The sequence below is a fragment of the Choristoneura fumiferana genome, chromosome 11 (genome assembly GCF_025370935.1).
Source record: "Choristoneura fumiferana chromosome 11, NRCan_CFum_1, whole genome shotgun sequence".
Lineage (NCBI taxonomy): Eukaryota > Metazoa > Arthropoda > Insecta > Lepidoptera > Tortricidae > Choristoneura > Choristoneura fumiferana.
Window position 1 is genome coordinate 13,032,087 of NC_133482.1, and position 17,910 is coordinate 13,049,996.

At 37.4% G+C, this 17,910-nt stretch overlaps 1 protein-coding gene and 1 long non-coding RNA gene across 3 annotated transcripts in view; one reads left to right on the forward strand and one right to left on the reverse strand.

The window, feature by feature from the left end:
- LOC141432830 (uncharacterized) overlaps window positions 1-17,910 on the forward strand; it is a gene marked incomplete in the record, with an annotated part of 78,495 nt that overhangs the window by 24,309 nt on the left and 36,276 nt on the right.
- On the reverse strand, window positions 13,312-16,137 carry LOC141432831 (uncharacterized). Its single transcript, XR_012451868.1, has 2 exons — window positions 14,126-16,137; window positions 13,312-13,922 (listed from the first exon to the last, which is right to left on the reverse strand). It is a non-coding gene; the product is annotated as an uncharacterized lncRNA (long non-coding RNA).

A 17,910-nucleotide genomic window follows, 5' to 3' on the forward strand; every position in this document is an offset into this window, starting at 1 on the left:
ACAGACAAAAATGGTAACACTGACTGATGCTGGGCCGGATTTAACTCTGGAGGTCTTGGGACAACGAAGCAGTATAGGTCCCTAGGGCGAAAAAAGACTGTTGGAAAAAATACTTAGTGACCCTTAAAATTGTGGGCTTTGCCTTCTGGAAGCTCCGAGCCCAGGTTTGGAAATTATCGAGATAATCATATTAAGTAATACTTGTTATACGAAAGAACTTGGCTAATTATCCGATTATTATCAAACCAAACTTATAACTAAAAGAGTTAACTGATTTTTAAAGACAAAGGTAGAGAAAGGGTCAAAGTGGATGTAAAAAATACAATCAAATTGCAAAGTAATGTAATATTCTCAAGCCAAAAAAATAATTGAAAATCACACACACAATCAGCAATAAAAAACAAATACCCACATGAAAAGAATTCACAATGTTGGCACTAAAGTAAACTATACAGCAAAAAGAAGACAATAATAGATTACCTATACTGTGCCCAAGTGGTAACATTTTCAGCATAAAAGAGCAATAGCAAAAAAGAATTAAAATAACCATAGATAAATAGATATAATAAATGGAGTAATTGAGCACGTTGAAGTCATCACTATTAGCCTAGGCAAGGTCAAAGAAAGGTTATAGGTAAATACATCGTCATTGGTAAAACTTGAAATGATTTTACCATCTTCTTCTTCTTCTTCTCTTTTAAAATATGACTTTTCTGTCCTTATTAATAGGAAAATTTCGCCAGTGTCAAGGTAAACTCTCTTTGAGGGGGACGTTGTACGGTGATTGTAGTTTTTACAACTTGATAGTAAAATTATAGAAACCACGTGGAGACAACTTGCGCATTAAAAATGTCAGACACGAGAGCAATATATAATTTTGTGATCACTGTTCACTGTTAAGGTTAATCGCCGCATAAAACACTATCAAAATTATAGTTCAACTAGCCAAAGAAACAGAAATAGCAAAATTAGATGTTGTCTACACATCCGCCATGTTCGAATGCTACAAATCGAATCCGATTTTGACATCAAAAGTAAGTTCGTCTTAATACTGACATACACCTACTTTTCTTGTGTTTCCAATTAATTATGCACACTTACCCCCTGTTTCACCATCCTTTTATTATGTTTATTTGAAGGATACATATGATGTCGTCTCTGTTTGTTTTGTTCGAATAGACGGAGACGGCATCACATTTATCCACAAACAGCCCCTTAATTTATAAAAAAATATGTTTGAAATTGAGCTTTAAAACTACATCTACGGACTTAAAAACATCCAAAAGTAGATTTTATACGCCAAGCTAGGTAGCATGGCTAATTGCATATCTTCCGACTTATACAATTTCTTCAGGAAAGTCAATACGTCTTTGCAATAGTCTGCAGCATTACCATACATGTGGGTAAAGTTTTATAGCGAAATAAATCCAAACTTGCTCCGTAACGGTATCCGGTCTCGATGCATCTGATGCAGTTATTTGCCACTATAGGGTAAGTGTACCGAGCAACGGTTCAAAATGAGGTTATATTGCCAATGAAAAGGTAAATCACCCAATAACTGGGTTATATGTGTATTTTTTTTCTCTTTAAACATAAAGTATGCGGACACGTAAGCAAATTTCAGAGTGATGCGTAAAGGAATTAGAAAGCGTCGTCTTTTGTATCGTAGATTACATGAAATCAGGATGTTTATGGCAGTTTGATTTATGTGTAAGCCGTATAAAGGAGCTTTAATGTGTTTCGTCTTTTTACGACCACTTAGGGATATAGGGCTAGAATTGGCAACAACGTTATTTTTTTCTGTAACAAGCGTTTCCTCCCAACCATCAGTCTTAGTCATCTTTGTATAGCGATGGATATTTCATTACATTTTTCGTTTTGGAAAACTTGGTGGTCTAAATTATACAGCACAAGTGAACGTTCTTTATATATTTGTTTTTTATATATATATTTTTCGCCACCATTGGACAAAGATTTGATGTAATACCAAATTGAGCCCGTGGCTTTGCCTGCGTAGTGCATAGAACAAAAATTGAATAGTTCCCTACTATCGTGTGAATTTCGAAAAATCAAGGTCCTATCCATTGCAGCCGTCATTACTCGTGGCTCCAGGGACTTAGGCTGTGGTTTGTCTATCACTCAGTCAGTAACGTAATATAGTTAAGTAACGTATTAATAGGGTAGGTTATTTATTATAAAGATAGTTTACTAAGCTCGATTTCAAAATTCTTAACTTCGGTGAAGACAATGAACATTGCTAAGGAACAACCCGTTTTATTATTGTACCTACTTCTAAAAGAGCATTTCAAATAAATAGGTCGTGGCACTAAAATATAATATCATAAGGAATCTGGACACTAAATCTTTGCAGCTTGGCCAAATCGCCAAGCAATAAGGGATACCAAGTGGGTCATGCCAAATTAAATTGAAACTGAAAATTTTCATTTAGCAAACCAGTGTTGTAGACACAAATATATGGAGCAAAACAAGAATTGTGACGTCCAATTCACCTACCATCAATTCACATACTATCTACATACATTCAGTTCAGGGTGGAATGGTCCCATTTTCATTTTCAGTTTTTACATTTCATAAGTTATTGGGTTTTTAAAAGTTACCCGTGGGGGGAGGCATGTCCGCAGTGGACTGCTATAAGCTGATGATGATGGTGATGATGAAATTATTCCCACAGGGTTAGTCGCACACGTATCCCAACGGAATATTAACGCCTAATGATAAATAGTTAAGTATACCTGATACATCAGGTACCCTACTGATACAATAGCTGTCTATTAGGTATAAACGTGTCGGTTTGAGAGGTGACGTACATCTGTACGTAACGGAATCGTTCAATATGATTTTCAGCCACTTCTTAATGTGGCCATCATCATCCGGAAGACCTCCGCTGCTGAACAAACGCCTCGCGCCCTTAGAACGCTTCCCCCAAACCGCCTGCCAAGCGTGGGGATTATGGCAACCAAAACATGCGTTCTTAATATGGTATTGACATGAAAATTCGCAATGCGCAGTTCTGACAACAGTATCGTACGATAATATGGTACTAGTATCATCGAGCTGATCACGCAGCCAGAAACATTGGAACTCCAAGACAGAATAACGTCACCTAGCCGTATTATTAAGTAGGTGCCATCAGCCAAATATGTGGTCTACCACCCTAAAGTTGATAATCGTTTGCATGTCATAAAACAATAATGCCAATAGACGTGTCTGTCAACTTGAAAGTTCGACTTTAGCGACATATTCATTTGATAGAACTCGTTTAAAAATTGATAGACCACTTATTTGGCTGATGGTATGTACCTATCAATGATTATCAGAATAATCTTTTACGGTTTATTTTAAAAATGATTACTGAAAAATATTTATAAGACCAAAAAAAAATCCTATCACGCGTACGAAATACTCTCAATTTTAAGTATATTGTGGTCCGCCCGGATTGCTGCCACCGTCTTGCTCGCTAACCCTGCCGTGAAGCAGCAGTGCTTGCACTGTTGTGTTTCGGCGTGGAGAGTAAGACAGCCGGTGAAATTACTGGCACTTGAGGTATCCCATCTTAGACCTCTAGGTCGGCAACGCCTCTGCAATACCCCTGGTGTTGCAGATGTTTATGGGCGGTAGTGAAAAAAAAATACCGTGACAGAAGCATAGAAATCCACTCGTTTTCATTGGGCTTTATTATTTTGCGTCTAGCAACGATCTAGACAACAGGCAACAAATGGCACAATAAATCTACTATTACACTGAAGCTTGAGCTAGGCTAGACGTTTCTGTATGTAATGGGGCACGTAGCAAGCATCCGAAGTATCAAATGGTCTCTAGCGAAGTGTCCGAGTGAGCTAAATGTCCATTAGTCAAGATGATCCATCGTGTAGGGTTGATATAATAAATTAAAAAACCCCCGACACACAAAAAAAACGGCTGAAAAAAACGCTGACAAAAAAACGCCGCCAAAAAAGACAACTAAATACTTTAAAAAAATACAACATATTAACTGTTAACCTTAGCGGTCCTCCGACACCGACGACGCTTAGATAAAAAAAAATACTAGATACTTATACTAAATTAACTTAGGCTAGTTTTGCGGGAAATCAGCATAGTCCCCGCGGGATAGGGATATACGATTCTTCGCAGATGAAGTCGCGGGCATCAGCTAGGTGCATAATTATTTTTTAATTTTTAGTTGTCTTTTTTGGCGGCGTTTTTAAGTCGGCGTTTTTTTTTTCAGGCGTTTTTTTTGTGTGTCGGGGGTTTCTTACATTTTTATTTTTTTATAGAATGAACTAGTGTTCTGTATATCCTGGCTGTAGCATCAGCTCATCCTGTTGCCACCATTGCATTGTATGTAGAATCAAATACTGATCGAAACGAATCCAAACACGATAATTCTGCTATGGTTTTATCAAGAGTGTACCTATTTAGAGTACTGGATATCCTGGATGCAGCATCAGGGCGAGAATTCCATAATTTTGCATAGTTATATAGCATACATGGGTGTTTCAAATTTTAGGTCCCAAATATGTTTGAAAGTAAAGTAAATACCCATTATGCGTCTAAGATTCCTACCGCAGCGAACAAAAGAGCTGATGATCTTGGAACATCTCTAAGAACCATCGCTAGAAAACCTGCTTTCAAATAAAAAAAAACGCATTCAAATCGGTCCACCCGTTTAAGAGCTACGGTGCCACAGACAGACACACACAGCGGTCAAACTTATAACACCCCTCTTTTTGCGTCGGGGGTTAAAAATGTGCGCTCATTGACAGTCGTTAAGGCGAAAAAGTACTGGGCGTTTACAGACATTCCATAGTTATTTAAGTTATGAACACCTTCCTGCGCCGGCTTATACTTACCTATCTACGATTATAAACTTAAAACTTTTCTTAAATTGTGTAATCTAAAAATCGGAAATATCCAGATTTTTTCGGAATATCCGGCCTTTTCTAAGGATTTGTTATGGCAACCCTAAATTTAACCCTTCTCGAGCGTTCGTTCCTCGGGGAATGCCTCAATGCATATCCTAGTTTGTTCCTATTAGCCTGTACCACTACCATGAGTTTACAGTGACCGTACTCGATAGCGACGGCGTAAATTATTTGTATAGAGAATTGTACAGCGCCTCTACAAATAATTTACTCCGTCGCTATCGAGTACGGTCACTGTAAACTCAAGGTAGTGGTACTGCTTTGAAATTTGGATTTATTGCAGCGAAGCGAAGAGAAAGGTTTGACCTTCGCGCGTATAATTTATACAGACTAATATAAAGTACAATTTAGTTTTATAAATTTCAATACAAATTTAGTACATCATACCAGAAATGAACCTACACAGCATAACAATCGACAGTTACAGGCTGTTTTAGGGTTCCGTATCCAAAGGATCCAAATAAATCCCCACTTCGTGTCCGCCTGCCGACTGTCAAGAGAAGTAGGGGGGCTACTACATACATACAAACATACCTACATAAAATAACGATCCTGGCATAATATATATACAACTCTCGCTTCCTCTACATTCATCAATCTTTTCATGTATACACGTCGGCTTAGAGTACTCCTGACCCGACCTTTCTTCATCAGAATGTCCTCGATTTGATCGTGGTACGTTCGTCTAGGCCTTCCTCTTCGAAAGTTCCTATTCACGGTCGTCTTATATATCAGCCTAGTCAATCTGTTTTCATTCATTCTCTCAACATGTCCAAGCCATCCGAGCATCCCTTTCTACTACGAAACTACGACCACTACGCCACACGCTGCGCTTTCGTAGGCTACTACGAAATTCGAAAATCGAAATTCGTATCATACCGTCCCTCTCACTCACGTATTAAATAATGTACCTAAGCGTCAGCGGGACGGCAAGATACAAAGTTCGAATTTTGAACTTCGTAGTATACCTAGGGCCTGCAGGGCTACTACGAAACTCGAAACTCGAAGTTCGTGTCGTGCCGTCCCTCCGACACTTATACTATTTAATGCGAGAGCGAGAGGGACGGTACGATACGAACTTCGAGATCCGGGTTTCGTAGTAGCCCTGCGGAGCGCTGCTGACACCGAATATTTATAGATACGGCTGTTTAAAGCATAGATAATATTTTGGCATACCTATTTTTTTTTACGAACGCTTGGTGCGCATACATTGAGTCTGCAAATCGTTGCTTAACATATAACATATAGGTACGGACTAAACATCAGGATTAGCTGATTGCCTAACACACAAACCGGTTAATTCAGCTTAGCGGATTTGCCAGCCCGTTCTGCCTTTATTAAAATTCATTAAGACTACGAGAAATATGTTCGAGTTATGCTACATTGCGGGGTCGCGCTACTACGGATATATAAGAGACCAACATCGACGGCAATGTACCGCAATCGCACGATATTTCCCGAGTCTAAACGAGGCTTTTGGCTCCGCATGCCATTGTACCAGCATTGCACGGGCTTAACATGTCGCCTTCTCTTTTCTTGCTGTATTAAATAGATTACACTTCCACAATAGGGAATAAGTACAAGCATTTTTTTATTTGTTGAAATATGTCTTTAGTGCTTCTCAAACCGAGTTATGGAAGATAAAAAAAATACGAAGATATTGATGCTTTAACCCTTTGACCATTATTTTTTTTAAGCAATGAATCGAGAACTTTAACGATACGCACAGCATGAATGATTTTTTTTATGATTTTTGAGAAAGAGAAATGTATATATTATTGCAGGGTTTCCGAATTATGAGACGGCAATATGTTTGCCGCTATCAGCCAAGGGCATTAAGTGACAAGACCGTCATGTCAGTTTGCCGGGGGAACTACGGGTGGCACGACGTATCTAAAATAAATAAATTATAAACCAATAGATGATAAGAAATAATTAAAACCTTTATTTAACTTAAAACTGAATTCTTTCAAATATATAACCGGGCAAGAGCATATCGGGCCATGCTTATAGTCAGGGTCCCGTAGCTGCCCGACCTTAATTGAAAACGTGAAAATCTCTGAAGCATGGGACAGCACAAAGTGGGACTTTACAAGTCTCGCATATACTTATTATATTATAAGATTGCACGCACGAACAATCAACACTTTTTTTGCGAGATTTTTTTACTTCCGTTGTCATTTCTAACTAACACGGCTAATTCAGCAATAAAGGTAAAAGGCAAATTTGAAGTATTGAATTAAGCTATTGCTCCATATATAAATCAATAACAATTGTAGCCTAACCCACCCTTTCCTTTAATAAACACCAGACACTTAACGGATACTGGCAAATATATTGCCGTCTTCATTTTTTAAAATTATCAAATAACAGATTTTTTTTCTTTAAACTTTATATCGCCAATCTTGTCTCTGAAAGTAGAGAATTGTGACTATCGGATAAATCCAGCAAACAAAATTTTATTTACAAACATTTTTGTTCAATTGTAAGGAATAGTTAAAAATCTAAGTTCAGGCCTAAGAATCATCATTTAACATGGGTTGGAATAACGTTTATCTGCTATTCTTTTTTTCGTAAACTGGTACGAGTATGTTCTCTTATGCGAACCAAAAGTTATATTAACTAACAACACGTTCATTGAGAAAAAAAATAAAATATCTGAGTCGTATGACGGCAAATATCTTGCCGTTACCCACTAAAGGGTTAAATTGTTAATAAGACTGTGAGATCAGAATTTCATAATAATATGAACAAGCCACGTAAATAGGCCCGCCACGCTCCTGCGGGGCTACTCCGAAATTCGAAAATCGAAGTTCCTGTCGTTGATCGTTCCGTCTTCCTGACGCTTATAATATTTAAGTAATACGAGAGTGAGAGAGACGGTACGATACGAACCTCGATTTTGCGAGACCCGAACCGCTCCCGACTCACTGCCGTCCTGTGTGTGTTTTGCGTTATAAAGTTCATTTTTTTTCTTTTGAGGTAAGAAAACTAAAATCTAACTAAACTAAACGAAACTAAATCATCCTCCATTGTTTCACACTACTTGCCGAAGGTCATTGAGTTTTCCTTAGAACTTCAGCAGTGATTTTCCAAACGGATGTTCAGGTCAGCGAACGCAGCACGAGGTTACCGGATACGAGGCTTCGACTCTGCTATACTGCAATCAGATACAAAGGGAAACTGACGCATACTTACGAAGAACAGAGGCAATATAAGATTGATGCCTCCAGTTGCTACAAGACTCAGTCTTCCTTGTTTATAAATCATTTTAACGACAGCGATTATTATTGTACACCACAAATAGTAAGCGATACAGAAAACAATTGGTGTAGAAATCTAAACAAAGTTGGATTTACTGTTATTCGGTGCAAATAGAAAATAGTGCGCTTAAATTGATCATTTTGAATTTTGTCAAAATTTGATTGTGCTGAAAAATATTTACGAGTACAACCAAATTTCTTTTTTGTTGTAAATTAATTAAAGCCAAATGGAATATTTGTCCATCATAAATTAGGAGCAAAATTAAATAAATTAAATGTTGCCTAAAGAAATCAAGTCTTACTCGTAGGCCCAAAACAAATGATTTCGGTTGGAACATATTTATAATTCGTCATATTTCTGAGTGTACGTGGTGGTTTTTTTCGGCACACATCAAATTTGTCAATTTTACTATAGGAAATAGTTCCATTTTCGACGATGTTCAGGATGGTCAATTTTCCTTGTTGATGTATTTCAAATTGTAATTTTTCTACTTTGACGTATAATTGACCATTTTCCATTTGCACCAAATGACAGTAAATCCAAAGTTGGTGCAAAAGTTGTCCATCGCCGTTCGATGGGCAAATACCTACGGCCAGGGGGTACCAATTATTTTTTTAGTCCAAGATAGTTTAATCTAGATGTTTATAATACAGTTCGGCAAAGATCATAATGGTCTTTGCACGATAGAGCTTTATTTTGTTTATCTTATCAAATTATTATTAATAACTGCATATTTTGATTATGCATATTTATTGTTAGTTTAGATCTTTGTCTCACTATATACAGCTCAGACGTAACGTAAGTTACTCTAAAACAATTCCATGCCATGACAATATGGCCAGTATTGCCACTGTATAAAACTATTCTAAATTTAAATAAAGTAATAACCAGCCAGTGTTTTACTACAATATCTTCCATTGCAGAGACCTCCGCAGTATGTAAATTTTATAGTAAAGCTCCCCGACACGGCATACAGTGAGTGAGATGCTTTTTGCTTAAAACGGGAGATTTTCTTAGAAGAGGAGATCATGCATCCTGTCCTAACCGGCCCTATTCAAGTCGAATTTTTAATAAATGTTTTCTTTATATTGTAAATGTTGCACTTTTTTATGAAATTCAGTTTCAGGTTTGGTTTCAGTCAAACCATGGATTTGAAATGGTGAGGACATCCTTAAATCCAAAATATTTGGACGAAAAATACTTTAAACATGTTTTTATCGATACGGAATCACGTGGGCATTAAAATTTGGATGGTGTTTTGTTACACTTAATTACAATTGCAGTTAAAAGTGTGACAAGCGATGAAGTACTGCGAAGAGCGTGAATTAGTGATGGATGGAACTCTGCAAACGTTTCAGTGACATTATTAAATTCCCCCCAAGTAATATCACAGTTTTATGAACGTTTTTCATCTCCGTAACGGCCTGAGCACTCTAAAACGCCGCCATTATGTTGAGCCGCTAAATCGTAAACTTTAAACCACGTCTATAAAGAGTCATGAGGAAGACCGTAAACCCTAGGGCACTGGCCGTTTTCTGGGCGACGGTTTCAAAAAATAAATTAAGAAGTTTATTTCTCTCTGTCATTGTCACTCGATTGGTTCCAATTGGTGTGCGAGTGGGACGAGGTGAACGAAATTTTCGAAGTGGTTAGTCTTTCCAGCCAGTAGCAGTGTGAGGTAATGTTGTAAGCGAGTCACGTAGCGGAAGATTGTCAAGATTATTGTGTTTCTACAAACAGACAGTTGTTTGTAAACAGGTATTGAATAATTACTGAGTGTGTGATAGTACGTGGCCAGTGTGTTATAGTTTAGTAGTTTATACACAATGACTAGATTTCTAAGTATTTTTTTATTATACACAACAATATTGATGTGAAAGATATTTTTAATTCTATCGATACTATCTATCATATCAATACAAGTTTGTAACTCAGTGGTCCTAGTGAATAATTTAACCGACTTGGAAAAGTTGAATAACCCCCGATACTGTCATTTCAACAAAACCAATATCTCAACAACGGCTAAACCGATTTTTATCAAACATAGCTAAAAACTAATGCAAGAAAACTCGCTTTCACATAAAAAAACGCATCGAAACCGGCCCATCCGTTTGAGAGTTACGATGCCACGGACAGGCAGGGCGTCAAACCTATAACACCCCTTTTTTTTCGTCGGGAGTTAAATAACCTAACCTATCGAAAATACAAACTGTGACTGGATGCACAGAAAAACCAGAAAACGAGACCAGCGCTGGGAGTTGAACCCAGGTCCTTAGCATTCCGTGCTGCATGCCATACCCCTACACTACCTGGTTTTTCTGTGCATCCATGTCTCAGTTTAAATTTTCGATATGGTTTTACGGGATTTCCGTAAAAGTAACAAATTTGGAGTTGAATTAAAAAAAACAAAAAGGCTCCAAATAGCCAATAATAATTTGTTTGCTTAGTAGCGACATCTCTTGACTGAGTGAGCGGTTAGTTCCGAAAGTGTGTTACATCTCTCGATGAGAGCGAAACATAGATGTTAAAAAATAGTCTGATATAGTAAATATTAGCTTTTATTTTAGGTTGGTGTATGAAGTTGATATGAATAGTTAAAAGTAGTGAGTTAAACTAGGTTCAGACACAGTCGTGCCGTGTTAATGGACCGCCCGCGGGCAGCGGCTCTCGCCGGTTTCACTGGCGGTATGTCGCATGCGCAGACGCAGCCGGTGAAAGTGTTAGTATGGATTAACAACAAATATCAGATTCACTATAATCTGACAAATAAATAAGGTTTCCAGTGAAGCGTCATACGGTGGTCGATTTTGTAATGGCATCCGCGAAAATATTAGTATTAACACGTTCGGCCCCGGCAACGATCCACTAAGCTCTTACGCTATGCCTGTCGGCACGAATATGAACTCTATCTCTCTATGGTCAGCCTGGATTCGCAATTATGTCAATTCTTATGTCCGACAAAGTCTCATGGATGATAATAAAGAGATATAGTGATGTACAATTATGCTCAAGCATATTACTTTAACTTTAAGATATCTGTGTAACGCTACTAGCATCACAAATGCACCCGAAAGCCACATGGTCGTAGGATCCTCTCATTAGACGGGTACACCTGTTGCCACGAGCAAGACACAGACAGGGGCCCGAAGGCCCCATGGTTCCTCCGCCTTCCCCAAAGAACCCCCTTACCTCCATATAAATGCAATGTTCTTTTCATCTATATCTCAATATTACTACGAGTATTTCTACTCGTTACTAAGTTGTTACACTTTACAAACACTTACCAAGTTAGGGGGGAACTTAACCATCTGCTTCGCACAAACCAATACATACCAAGTTAGGGGGTACTTAACCATCTGCATCGTACAAACCAACACTTGATTCTAATAATTATAAACCATTTTTCCTCTCATTACAACCGTTCGTGTCTCACATTCAATCCTCACCCGTCCAAACCTCTCTTTAGACTCCTACGTCACACCTTAGTGTTACCAGTTATTAAAGTTGCGTTCAGAAATAGTATAAGGAACTCACCAGTAATTGTAACTCGCGATCGTTCGCGACAATGCCTACGCATATCCCACAGCAGTCACTTCTATGCCAGTGACATGTATAAGTGTCACAGACGTAATACATTCCGGTGCCAGTGACACAACGTCTGTGATTTTTAGTTTTTACTCTTATGCCAGTGTCAAAATAATTTGGCCCTCCTATATGCATAGGGATTCGATTTGTAGCATTCGAACATGGCGGGTGTACACATATCTATTTTAGCTATTTCTGTTTCTTTGGCTAGTTGAAGCATAATTTTATTAGTGTTTTATGCGGCGATTAACCTTAACAGTGAACAGTGATCACAAAATTCTATATTGCTCTCGTGTCTGGCATTTTTTACAGCGCAAGTTGTCTCCGCGTGGTATCTGGAATTTTAATATCAAGTTGCAAAAACTACAATCACCGTACAACGTCCCTCTCAAAGAGAGTTTACCTTGATACTGGCGAAATTGTCCTATTAATTAGGACAGAAAAGCCATATCTTAAAAGAGAAGAAGAAAAAGAAGGCTGGCATAGCGTAAGGGTTTACTGGAACGTTGCCGGAGCTGAATGCGATCCACTAAGCTAGGCATGGCGCATATCCCACAGCAGTCACAAATACGTGTCACTGGCATAGGAGTAAGAACTAAAAAGTCACAGACGTTGTGTCACTGGGGCCGAACGTGTTAAAGCTGCTGAATTGCTACAACATTACATCATCATCATCATATCAGCCACGCAATAATAATAATAATAATAATATTTTTTAAGTGGAAACTAAGGGTGGAAACTTTACAGCTTAAGAGCGTTTATACCTGCTGAGCTAGCAACGTTGCATTTTTGTTAGTTTTTCTCGATTATTCCATAAAAATTGAATGAAAATTAATAATGTTGTCTGATTGAACACTTCTTAATATAGACTTTTTTTTTAAACCGGTCATAAACATTAATTCGTTTTTAAGGAATATAAAAGTCTATCACGAATAATTATTGGAGTAGACACATTAACTTATATATTAAGAAGTGATCTATCAGAAAACATTTCTAATTTTTATTAAATTTTTATTGAATAATCGAGAAAACTAACAAAAATGCAACGTTGCCAGCTCAGTAGGTATAAACGCTCTTAAATTTTTTTTGCTACTTTTACTACTATGATTACCTACTCGTTTTTTAAATTTTGCACTTTCGATTATCGAACGGTTTTAATGTAATTTAAATAAAAAATAGACCCCCTGTTGGTTAGAGTGTGAGGCAATAATAATTGAGTAAGTAATTACTTTTTAGATGGAGCCATCAAGCACTTAAGACGAGAGCAGGCTACAACCATTTTGACATTCAGCGTGTGTAATAAGTAGACATCTACGCCAAAGACGCATAGCCATCCACTCGAAATATAACAAAAATAAGACAATTGAAACGAACAAAGATAATTGTACCACCATTCGAAAATAACTTTGAGTTATGGTTTCATCGAACTAATTTCAGAAAGAATTCACTACATTCATATTTCAAGTGAACCGTCCGCTCGTTTGTTTCCTTTAAATATGGAATCCTAAAAAGTAGGTAAATGTTGTATTTGACTTTGTTTATTGAAGTGACATACATACATCAGATAGAATACAATGTATAGTAAAGAATAAGAAATTTAAACATTTTGATTAGCCAGTTATACAACATACTCCCCCGTAATCAAAACAAGATTATAAACATAAACCTATTCCTTTTATACAATTCTGATGCTTGATACGAGCCAATGGCTTAGTTAGTACATCAGCCCACATCTCCAAAGTATTGATATATACGACATTAACAATATTGTTCGATAATAAATCTCGTATATAATGAAATCTTGTGTCTATATGCTTGGTTCTGTTGTGGTGAACCGGATTCAATGCCAACTTCTGGGCAGACTGTGAATCATTATAAATAGTAATAATAGTTGACATACCAGTAAGTTCACACATCAATCGCCTCAGAAATTCAGCCTCTCTACCCGCACTGGACAAACTCATATATTCCGCTTCGCTGGACGACAGGGCAATGGTGGTTTGCTTCTTACTTTCCCATGAAATGGCTCCCCCGGCCATAGAAAAATAGAATCCGGTGTATGAACGACGATCCATAGGACAATTGGCCCAATCTGCATCCGCGTAGCCAATTAGACATCCACCGTCTTTCCTGTAAGTAATGCCCAAATCGATAGTGCCTTTCAAATATTGTAATACACGTTTTGCCGCCTTCCAATGACTTTTATCATATTTAGTATTGAATTGACTCAAATATGATGTAGCAAAAGCAATGTCTGGACGAGTATTAACGGCCAGAAAATTGAGTGAGCCTATCAATTGCTGATACGGATAGGATAATGAAGATTCACTTACATTCTTCTCACTCGGCAGAAACTTTTTAGTTTCCAACGGCGTAGGAACGCTCTTACAGTCCATCATGTGAAACTTTTGTAGCAAATCACGAATGTAACTTTCTTGAGATATTTTAATCTCATTAGGTTTGTAATGTATATTTAAACCTAAGTAATAACTGAGTTTGCCAATCACTTTCAGACTAAAATGATTCCGCAAGTCAGATATGACAGTATTTAGCGTTTTATTTTCTTTGTACAAAATGACAATGTCATCGACATGGAAAGCGAGTATTATTAACTCGTTACCAAACTTTTTAGTATAAATACATGCTTCCGAAGGAGTTTGGTTAAAACCTATGCATTGTAAAATTTCGGTCAACTTTTTATACCATGCTCGTGAAGCCTGTTTGAGGCCATAAAGCGATCGTTTCAGTAAACATACTTTATCTTCTTGACCAGGTTTTATAAATCCTTCCGGCTGACTCATATATACTTCTTCCTCCAAAAATCCGTTTAAAAATGCCGTATCAACGTCTAAATGGTGCATTTTCATTCCCTCTTCCGCAGCCAATGCGAACAACATGCGTAAAGAAGAGTTTCGAACGACTGGAGAGAAAGTTTCCAAGTAGTCAATACCATAAACTTGATTAAATCCTTTCGCGACAAGTCTGGCTTTATATTTAATTACGTCACCATGCGCATTTTTCTTCAGCTTGTAGATCCATTTGCAAGGTATGACTTTCTTATCTGGTCTATCAACGAGAACCCAAGTTTGTTTCTCAAGCAGTGACTGATATTCATCTTGCATAGCTTGATACCATTTATCACTATCTTCTGCGTTCACAGCCTGTGTATAAGTTGTAGGTTCATCCATCAGCTGAGGGGATGAAGTTTGCATGCATACACAATTGGCAGCAGAATTAGGTTTTCTGGGTCTCAAATTGTACCTTGGTTCTACAGAATCAGTATCAGATTCAGTTTCTTCTGATGAAGATGCAATAACAGGTTGAACTGACACATTTGGAGTAACAGCGTTATGCCACTGCCCCACGACATTAATATCAGACTGAACATCTTCTGATATAATATCTACAATATCAGGTTGAATCTGTTCATTTTCGATGACAGCGCTTGTGACAGGTGTTCGACTATCTGAACTATTTGACGAGTTTACTTGCGAACTAAGCAATAGAGGTACAACTGCTGATTCAGTTAAATCATTATCAGACTTACAAGTTGTCTTTACTTTCAAATCTTGAAAATCACATTCAAAGAAAGTAACATCTCTGCTTTTCACAAGTCTTCTGGGATATCTAATATCTCTGAAATAATAACTTCTTGGATCTTCTGAATATCCAACGAAAATATGCTCGGATGCTTTCATGTCCAATTTCTTCCGATTACATTCAGGGACATGGATGAATGCTCTGCATCCAAAAACACGCAGATGAGAAAGATTTGGTATTTTAGCATACCATTTCTCGTACGCCGTCTTCCCATTGAGAGCACGGTGAGGAGACCTATTTTTAAGATATACAGCCATCTCTGCAGCATCTTGCCAATAAGCCGGAGAAAGGGAACTATCAGAAAGCATTGATCTTACTTTCTCCAAAATTGAGCGATTTGTCCTTTCTGCAATAGAATTTTGCTGAGGACTGTAGGGAACTGTTGTTTGGTGTTGAATTCCTTCATTTTGTAAATATCTCGAAAATTCAGCATTAACATATTCTTTTCCATTATCACTCTTCAATATCTTAATCTTTGCTCCTGTTTCCCGCTCTACTGTGGACTGGAAAATACGAAACTTGTTCTTTACTTCCGCTTTTGAAGGAATAAAGAATACAAAAGTCATACGAGAAAAATCATCTATAAAAAATAAAATATACTTATTGCCTTGAAATGAAGTTTCAGGCAAGGGTCCACAAATATCTGAATGAATAAGTTCCAGAACAGAAGTTGATCTTTTATGTGAAACTTTCTTAAATGGTTTCCTATTCTGCTTACCTTCAATGCAGGGGATACATGGTTCCTTATCGACTACTGAGTAGTCCACGCCTACTGCGTGTCCCTTCCTCAGTTGATCCATTCCGATGCGACATAAATGACCTAGTCGTCTATGCCAGAGCTTGAAGCTAGAAACATCAGAGTGGGTCTCAAAAGCAGATAATTGAGTCGTTGGGTTGACCGTACAGTCTAAAGAATACAGTCCACCACATATAGAACCATGTAAAATTACATCACCTGTACAAGAAAAAGCATCAGAATCATAAAAATTACAACCAGTTCTATCAAAAACTACGTTAAAACCTTTATCTACTGCCTTCTTTACTGAAATAAGATTAGAATTCAAGTTCGGTACATGAACTACATCAGTAATCTTCTTTATATTAGTCTTCTGACCGCAAGTGGTGATAGAAATATCTCCAATGCCTTTACTGGGCAGTACATCTCCATTTGCAATGGTTACAGTTCCAATAGACGAACTTCTCACATTATTCATCCAATCAGCTCGTGACGTCATGTGTGCTGAAGCTCCAGAATCAATAAACCATTTATCACGCTCTAATCCGTCATTGACATTCAGTGCACATAGAGAATTTTTGTGATTTACGGGTCTCTTCTTCTTGTCCTTTTTATGGGGACAATCTGGACGCTTATGTCCTGGCTCCATGCAGTCGTAACACACAATAGGTTTCTTCGGTTTGGATGTAGAAGGTTTGTTCTGGTTCATTCGTGTACGAAGAGCAGTATCTGGGTTATCTACAGCTGGTTTATTTAATTCATTCAATAATTTGGTCTTAATTAAATCCACTGTAATATCTATGTTGGAATTTTCCAAAGCCATTACTAAAGGTGCATATTGAGGACTTAAACCTCCAAGAAGAATCGCAGCTATTGAAGCATCTTCCATAATTTTGCCAATGTCGGCTAAATCTTGCACAGTTGACATGACAGCATTTATGTACGTCTCTATATTGGAATCAAAATCATCAAGACAGTACCTGTAGAGTTTCCGTTCGAGGCTTATACGTCGCCCTAAACCTTTGTCCTCGTAAGCGGACGAAAGAGCATCCCAAGCTTCCTTGGCTGTTTTGCATGACCTTACATGAGTTATTGCCATACCATCTAAAGTGAGACATATTTTCGATAACGCCTTCTGATCGTTACGTGATTTTACCTCAGTAGGAATTTTACTATCATCAGAATATCCGATGATCGTCTCCCATAACTCTTCATGCATAAGGTACATACGCATTTTGAATTTCCATACGGAATAACCGTCTCTGTTAATGAGTGGTTTTATGGCAGAAATCGAATTATTTGCCATATTTATACGCACAGCTGTTTGATGTCACAACAAAAATAGTATGAAAATATCTTCGTGAACTATTGAAAATTTTCACAGATTTTCATAATTTATAAACGCACATACTGGAAAAAACTAGTAGATTCACTTTTTATAAAGAATATATAGTTTTTATAAGTAATACTCAGTTAAATATAGAGTTTCGTGCTGATAACGAATGTTGTATTTGACTTTGTTTATTGAAGTGACATACATACATCAGATAGAATACAATGTATAGTAAAGAATAAGAAATTTAAACATTTTGATTAGCCAGTTATACAACAGTAACTATCAAACGGACTCCTAACCATTCGTCTATTAGGTTAAGAATCGCCTCCCAAATCCCAAGAGTGTTGCCAGTATACGCCTAAAAACCAATGTATTCTGTCCTTTGTTCAACAACAAACAAAGTTGCCAAGTCTTAATGCCTAGCAGATTGCCCCTTAGTTTTAATA